Source organism: Salvia hispanica, chromosome 6 (assembly GCF_023119035.1).
Source record: "Salvia hispanica cultivar TCC Black 2014 chromosome 6, UniMelb_Shisp_WGS_1.0, whole genome shotgun sequence".
NCBI classification, from domain to species: domain Eukaryota; kingdom Viridiplantae; phylum Streptophyta; class Magnoliopsida; order Lamiales; family Lamiaceae; genus Salvia; species Salvia hispanica.
Window position 1 is genome coordinate 23,630,450 of NC_062970.1, and position 8,589 is coordinate 23,639,038.

The 8,589-nt window shown below is 34.8% G+C and overlaps 1 pseudogene; it reads left to right on the plus strand.

Moving 5' to 3' along the window:
* The first annotated feature begins 3,700 nt into the window (after positions 1-3,700).
* LOC125192615 lies at positions 3,701-8,085 on the plus strand (annotated as a pseudogene).
* The last annotated feature ends 504 nt before the right edge of the window (positions 8,086-8,589 follow it).

The following is an 8,589-nucleotide window of genomic DNA, read 5'->3' on the forward strand; positions in this document are numbered from 1 at the left end:
CACTCGCATTTATATAATACGTTAGGGTTAATATCATCTTATTTTGATCAATTTACGTAATTTTTAAAAATTTTGATATGGTTAAAAGGTTTTTAAGTTTTGAAGTAAAATAGTGTTAAAAGGGATAAAAGATGAAAATGCTCAAACCCGGAGTCTATAAAAGGAAGAGATGGTCGCATAGGTCGCGTGTGAGCAAACAAAGGTCGCGCGAACCATTCCGATGGCATAGGTTGCGTGTGGAGCCAACAACTTCCGGCACATGCCGTGCAAGGTCGAGCGCCTAGCGGGCCAATGCCGAGATTTTCGTGTGAGCTGCGCGATTCATTTTCTAGATGTGTGGCCCTTGCCTACATGTTGGGTTTTGATCTCTAGGTCCGTTTTTAGGAGGTCTAAAATATTTCTTAACGTTGCATTAGGATTTTGTAATTTTACTCTTGCAGAGTGAAAGCAATTGATTGGATAATTTAAAGAATATTAAGCAAAGCCAAGATTAATTCTCCGAGTATTGTCTAGTTTTTAGATTGAATATGTTTTGCTTTATTTTATTTTTTAGTTTATCCATCTATAGTAAAAGTCTTACAATTTAAAGAATCGCAAATAATTCACTCATTTGTTTTACCGTTTAATGTTCAAACTCATTTTACTTTAATTATTTCTGAACTTGTACATGATAATTGGTTACAACTTTCATTGGTTTATATATAAGTTAGATGCAAAATTTGAGAGATTAGAATTGATACTCCTTCTCCCATAAAAGATGTCTCACTTCCTTTTTAGCTTTGTCTCACTAAAGATGTCACATTTCCATTTTTAGAAAAAAGTTCTATCTCATAATAATATAAATATTATATTTTCTCTTTCCATCTACACCCAAAATAAAGCCTCCTAAATCGTATCGTCCCACAAGTATGACATCTTTTGTGGGACGACGGGAGTATATGTTAGGGTAGCAAATCGTGCGTATTGGGTCGCATCTGGATCAACCTCGTTAACGGCACAACACGACCCAATAAGGACAAACACGAGCATGACCTATTAAGGAAACCTCAAACCCGAACACGAACCCGACCCGCTTATCCTCAAACTCGAACACAACACAAACTCATTAACGACACGAACCACATTGGGTCAACATGGCATGACACTATAACAACACGATCCGATAACACGATAAGAATCCGAAAATAACTAATTTTGGGCATGGATCCCTCGTCGGCAAAATGCACGGTAGGAGGGATGCTGTGCTCGTCCATACCACACATAATGTAAATAAATGAAAATAATTAAGTGTACACAAATTAATAGAGGGTGTAGATGAGCACAACATCCCCCGTCGGCATTTTGCTACGTGGATCCTTCGCCTCTTCTTTTGATTAACAAAAGTTACGTAACCTTGTCTTTAAGAGTCTAATTAAAAACCTAAAATTTGATTATACAATCCGATCTTTTGAACAATAACATCAATAGATGCTTAGTAACAAAATCCAATCAAATCCAACAAAAAATATCATTTTTAAAATACTAAAAATTAATAATATTATAATATTACTTTTAACGGGTAACCCAACCCAACACGAACATGACACGATACGGAATTTTTGTGTTCTTAACGGTCGATCCGATAAGGACACGAACCCAATAAGCTTTGACCTAAACCAATTAATTTCAGGGATTCGTGTCGTTATCATTAATGGACGTGTATGCAACTTTAACACTCAAAACGAACCAAATAAAGGACTTAAAACAAGGCAAAGCCCAGCGTATCAATATTATTGATTCGATTTTATGCATAAATAACTTCACTTTTCCATATTTTTTGTTGTTTCTCAATAAATTTCCTACATGATATAACTAGTATATTTTGACCACTAACTAGAAATAGAGGGATATAAGAAGTTTTTTTCAAGACAAATATTGACAAAACTTTAATCACGATGAAGACTAGAACTCGAGGAAATCACATTAGAAGTTGATGACAAAAATATGACAGAATTCATATGTCACGAGTTTAGGAATTGTCAAAAATACCCTTCAAGATATTTGGGCATTTTCATTTGAAAGGTGGCTAGGAACTTTATTCGTAGTTATATTTAATGTTAAAACCTCTTTTGTTAAAGGTCAATGGTGTCACAACCCAAAAAGTTAGAGACTAACGATGAAATTCACCCTTTTTTACACTTATAATAATATTGATAGATGTGCATAATAACAATTGAAATAATTAACAAAAGTTTGAATCAACGAGATATCAATATAATAATAAACATATATAAAATAATAATTATATTTTGACATATTAGATCCAAAGCAAATAATTGCCAATAATCTAAATCTAAAATATGTATTTATATATGAAATCATCCACTATTGTCATCTCATCCTTAAAAAAATTATTACAATTAAATTTATTGATTGAAATGAACTATAAATTATAGTTGATTGATCTATTTAGTAGTACTAATTAACTAAGCACAATATAATTAAAATCAATGATGATGAGTAGATATATATTAGTAGGGATGTCAGCTAATTTATTAGAGTTCAAGCCAATCATTCGGATTTTCAAACTATTTGAGTTATAGATTTTTCGGTTATAAATTTTCAACCTTAACCTTAATTCATCAAATTTCGGGTTCTATCGAGCTATTCGACCAAAAAGCTTTTGAAAATAAACCTATGTAATCAAAATTTTCATCAGAAAGTTTCATGACTTAACTCAATAATAGTTGGAAAAGAAGTATTTTATCTTGATCAACTATAACATAAACAATAATAAATTAAAATTAGACCAATCAATTTCAAATTAAGCTTATGTTCGTGCCATTTTGGCATTATTATGTTATAACGATAAATATATTGGAGTTTTGATGGGCTAATCCTCAATTTTGTCCTGGTTGACCTTGGCGGTGGATAAACCAACAGACATATGACGGAACAACGGAATTAATGAGTTAAAAGTGGAACTTGAAAATAATGTGTTAAAGTGGAACTTGAAAGTTGGTAAAGTGGAACCCTATGGAAATGTGTAGAATAAAGATTGAGGAAAAACTAGTGAAAAACTAGTGGAACCAACGGAATAATGAGTTCACCGAAATGCGATGCATGAAATCCAAATTAAAAAAAACTCTCTAAAACTTTAAATTAGAGATGTCAGTGCAACCACCACATTTAACTTTTCATGCGAACTACCAAACTAGTCTATCTCGAAAAATATACGAAATAGAACTCCTTCGTCACTAAAAATAGCCCAATTTGGCCATTTTGATGCCTACTAAAAATAAGCCTCATTTCTAAAAACGAAAGTTTCTCGATCATACTTTTCTTACTTTTTCCCCTCTCTCTTACTTATACTTTATCCATTTTTTCCTCACATCTCTTACTCTATCTATTTTTTCTCATCTTCACTCTTACTTTATCAATTAATACATTAAAAGACTATTTTTATGGACGGAGGAAGTATTAGTTTTATTATGAATTCTTTCTCTGTTTAGTCTATTTTTTTCTATGCCAGTCATTAAATATTTTTTACTAATAATTAATTTAATACTTCTATTGTTTTAAGTAAATAAATTTTATGCTTGTATACTTTTATTAATTTTATACTTTTATATTCAACTAATTTAATTCATTCATACTCCGTATTTTATTTTTATTAATACCATAAAAATAGGATTCGTATTTCATTATTTTTCTCCACTAACTTTGTTTTACAAATTTAAAACCTCGAAATCCCTAGGGTTTATCTCTCCCCCATTTTCCAGTGCACTCTTCCTTTTCTCAAATCTCAAGTTCAAGGTATGCATCGAATTCGCAAATGAAATTCGTCTCTTAATTTTCTGGATGATAATTGGAATTGAATTCCTAAATTGGAGCTAAGAATGGAGGGTGTGTGATAACAGTGGAAAGATGGGCGAAGTAAAAGACAACGAAGTGTACGAGGAAGAGCTTTTTGACTATGAGGAAGAAGACGAGAAAGCTCCCGACTCCGTCAACGGCAAGCCCGCTGGAGAAACCGTCAAAAAGTAATTGCTATTTTTACGCTGATTTGAATGTTTGATTCCTGTTTTGGTTGAGTAGGAGCTGTTTTTGCTGAATAATGGTTGTTGAATCTGTAACTGCATAACTTTCGAAGCTTTACTAGTTTGTGAAGGAGGTTGTTAATATTGCACGTCGAATTGAGTCGCTGTTTGAGGGAGATTTGAGAATTTTGAAACTAGAGCTTTCAGAAACTCCTTAGTTGCATTTCCTAACTGATGTATTAAATGTAGTGAATCCAGTGATAGACAGTCGGTTGAGATTTCGTACTTATGTTTCGGAAGATTGGCTCTGTAGAGTTTGTAGCTTTTTGATGATTCTGCATTCTTTGATGATTTCAGTAGCTCCGTACATCTATTTAGGAAATAAACAGAGTCTCTGTGTATGTGTCTCTGCACAGTATCTAATAACTTGAACTTATGTCTGGTTGGTGGTGGTGGGGTGTTATATATTTCCTTTCACGTCTGCCCTGATGTCTGGTCGGTGGTGGTTGGGGGGGATGTTATATATTTCCGTCCTCGTCTGCCCTTATTTTACTCGCTCCCTTTCATTGTAACTGATAATTTTAATCATTTTATGACTTTCTTACTGTGTTTTGTTATATGTATCCTTTTGGTCAATGCAGGGGTTATGTGGGAATTCATAGCTCGGGTTTCAGAGATTTTTTGTTGAAGCCAGAGCTTCTTCGAGCTATTGTGGATTCAGGGTTTGAACATCCATCAGAAGGTAGAACACTTTGTCCATTGTATGAAGATGAAAAACATGACCTTGATTAGCTTTTGGAGCACTGGTATGTTTTGCACCGAACGGTTCACCAAAATTATCTTACCTTTGACCTGGTTGGTCGACCAAAAAATCCACATTTCAAAGCATCAAGATAACATCTCGAATACTTTTTTACACATTTTACCCATGCATTTGAAAATAATTTCTTAACATAGGGCATTGCAGGGTTAATCACTTTTAATCCTCCATAACAACCCAATGCTTTGGTTTCTGCTTTAAGTTTTTCTTGTTGCAGTTTGTGACTTCCTTTTCCAGTTGTCCTTAATGGAAAATTCTTGTAAATATATTATGCGCATATAATCTTTGTACCTTATATATACCATTGAAGATTATATTTACATTAGAATTTTGTAGCTGACAGACCATATGTTTATTTTTCTTTTTCAGGTAAAACATAATCTAACTGTCTTGATTTCCATCAGAAAATTGGTCTAGTTCACCACTTTCAGTTACACGACTCATGAAGAACATCTTAACTAATTGAGGATTCGTTCGGATTTTCCTTGTACGTACTTCTCAGTGCAACATGAATGTATACCTCAAGCTATCCTGGGAATGGATGTCATTTGTCAAGCGAAGTCTGGGATGGGAAAAACTGCGGTCTTTGTTCTCTCTACCTTACAACAGATTGAACCTGTTTCCGGCCAAGTAGCTGCCCTTGTTCTCTGCCATACAAGAGAGCTAGCATATCAGGTAACTATGAGAATGCATATTCATGTTTTTTGACATCGAGTTTGGCACATTATTATTTATATCTGTGAACACATGTAGATTCATATCTCGATGCTGAAGTCAAACTCCCTAATTTTCAAATCACTTATTTTTGGCAGATTTGCAATGAGTTTCAGCGATTTAGTACCTATTTGTCCGATCTAAAAGTTGCTGTGTTCTATGGTGGTGTCAACATTAAGACCCACAAGGATTTATTGAAAAATGAATGCCCCCATATTGTTGTCGGAACACCTGGAAGGATATTGTCTCTTGCTAGAGATAAGGATCTTTGTTTAAAAAATGTGAGGGCATTTCATTCTTGATGAGTGTGATAAGATGCTCGAGTCACTTGGTATGTTTGTTTTTATATTGAGTTATACTAAGTTCTAGAATAGTGACTATGATATCATACTGAAATAGTGACTTTTTATCGGACATGAGAAGAGATGTTCAAGAGATTTTCAAGATGACCCCACATGATAAGCAAGTGATGATGTTTTCAGCTACTCTGAGTAAAGAGATCCGCCCTATTTGCAAGAAGTTCATGCAAGATGTAATTTTCTTTAACCTTATTCTTCAGATATATAACTTACCTCTATTCGGGCAGCACTATTTAATGTTTTGTGATTTTAGTTGCCTCTGGGAATTGGTGGTGGTTGAGGCACGTGCATTTTAAAGAATTTGGGTTCTTGTTACTGAATGTAATTGGACATCCTTGAATCCTAAATCCAATCAGATGAGCAGATAGTTCAAGCATTTGCTGCTATGGTTGTTATCACTTATATGTTAAATGGACACATCATTCAACCCTATAAACCAATATGATGAGATAATGAGGCCACCATTAGATACTGCACAACTTACACTGATTGTACATGTAGTCTATGTAATTTTGGTTGGTACCCTGCTTACTCTTTACTTTTTCCACTACTTATGTACAACTTTGTGTCACTCCTCTTTTCGCAGCCAATGGAAATTTATGTGGATGATGAGGCAAAATTGACTCTCCATGGGCTTGTACAGGTGCAGTGACTTGCATAGTTATGGAGCATATATGTTAATCGTTGCCCCTCTTAATGGAATTTTTAAATATGTTTCTTTTGTTTATTTTCCAGCATTACATCAAGCTGACAGATATGGAAAAGAACAGGAAGTTAAATGACCTTCTTGATGCCCTGGATTTCAACCAGGTTGTCATTTTTGTTAAAAGTGTCAGTCGGGCAGCCGAACTAAACAAGTTACTTGTAGAGTGCAACTTTCCATCTATATGCATACACTCTGGAATGTCGCAGGAAGAAAGGCAAGTTTATTTTTTAATACCAAAACAGACTTGCAATTACATATTTTTTGTCCTAATTTTTCTTACATGGAATTTGATCATAGATTTCTGTGCTTCCCCTTTCAGGTTAACACGTTACAAAGGTTTTAAAGAGGGTTTGAAGAGAATCTTAGTTGCAACTGATTTAGTTGGAAGAGGAATTGACATCGGCGTGTAAACATTGTCATAAATTATGATATGCCTGATTCTGCAGATACCTACTTGCACAGGGTATGTCCATCTCTAAGACTTCACTAACATTATTGTGGACCCGATCACCTTATTGAATTTGCTGCTACTACAGGTGGGCCGAGCTGGTCGATTTGGTATCAAAGGACTTGCTATTACATTTGTATCATCCGCATCAGATTCTGATGTTCTCAATCAGGTATGATAAGAACATACCGTTCCCCAACTTCCATGGGTTCCTAGAGCTTCTGGGTTTGAAATGTGCTTTTTTATGGAATAGGTTCAAGAGAGGTTTGAAGTTGATATAAAGGAGCTCCCTGAACAAATTGATACTGCTACATACAGTATGCCTTCATCTTACTCTATATTTTTTAATCATATGCTATTCCTTTTGTTGTCCCACTGTGCCTTCTGTTTTAATGTATATCAGTAGGACTTCTAATTAACTCTTAACATGATCAAATGCATTTTTTCACTTACTGGTGGATATGTTGCCAACTCCTTGAGTAGATATATCATAAGTTTGTGACCTTGAATTTAGGTTTGATATTAGTCTCTCAAGGGTGATTTTGTTCATAGTGACTGCATCATGTTACACAAATTGGAGATCTAGCTTGTAAATGTAGACATAATATATCGAAATTGCTATATTCACTAATTGTATTGTCATCTGGCATTCATTCATATTCATTCATTCTTTCTTTGATTTGAACCATTTAATCCATTGCACTTTTCTTACTTTGTTTTATTTGTTTCATCCAGTGCCGGCTTAATTGCTCAATCTTTTTAAGGAGACGGTTTTGCAGAATAGTTCCAGTTAGATTGTCGACACTCTGGTGGTCGTAACTGTACTATGAAGAAGGATGTTAGTGTAATTTCGAGAGCGACTGTGATTGGTTTCCCGTAATCTTTTGAGGGTAATCAATACTTAATTGTGTAGATTCTGTTGTAGCATTAGCAGTATCAGTACTAATCTTTTTTCTGTATGTTGCGCTTGGATTTTGTTCACGATGGATTAATGGTGCATTCAATTTATTTACATGTAATGAGAATTTTTTTAGGGTAGAGCTGATGGTAGATGAACTTGCTGGTGGGTACCCCACTGTGGCACCATGGAAATACACCGGATTTCTTTGACTTGGGGATTGTCCGGTGGACTTACACCATAAAGGTAACCTGCAACTTGCGTGCGAAGATCTGCTATGCATATGAACTTCTTTAATATATTCTTGGGCATAATGTATGTATATCCAGTTTCCTGCATACATTTTACCAAAATCTCATCAGCAAAATAGCTTTATATGAGCAGACTGATGTCATTCAGCAGAAAGTATATGTACCTTAATATCCTCGGAGTTAACATATATGTGATTGACCCGAAGATGGAGATTGGTAGTCGAAATAGCTCTGACCCGCCAGTCAGTTTTAGACCCAAATGCTGCTTGTTCATAAGGACTAGTAGTGGTCACAATTAATTCATCACCGTGCACGTTTGTGGTCCTTGTGGTTACTGCTGTGAGCTGACTGGAATCCTTTGCCTGAAGGAATAC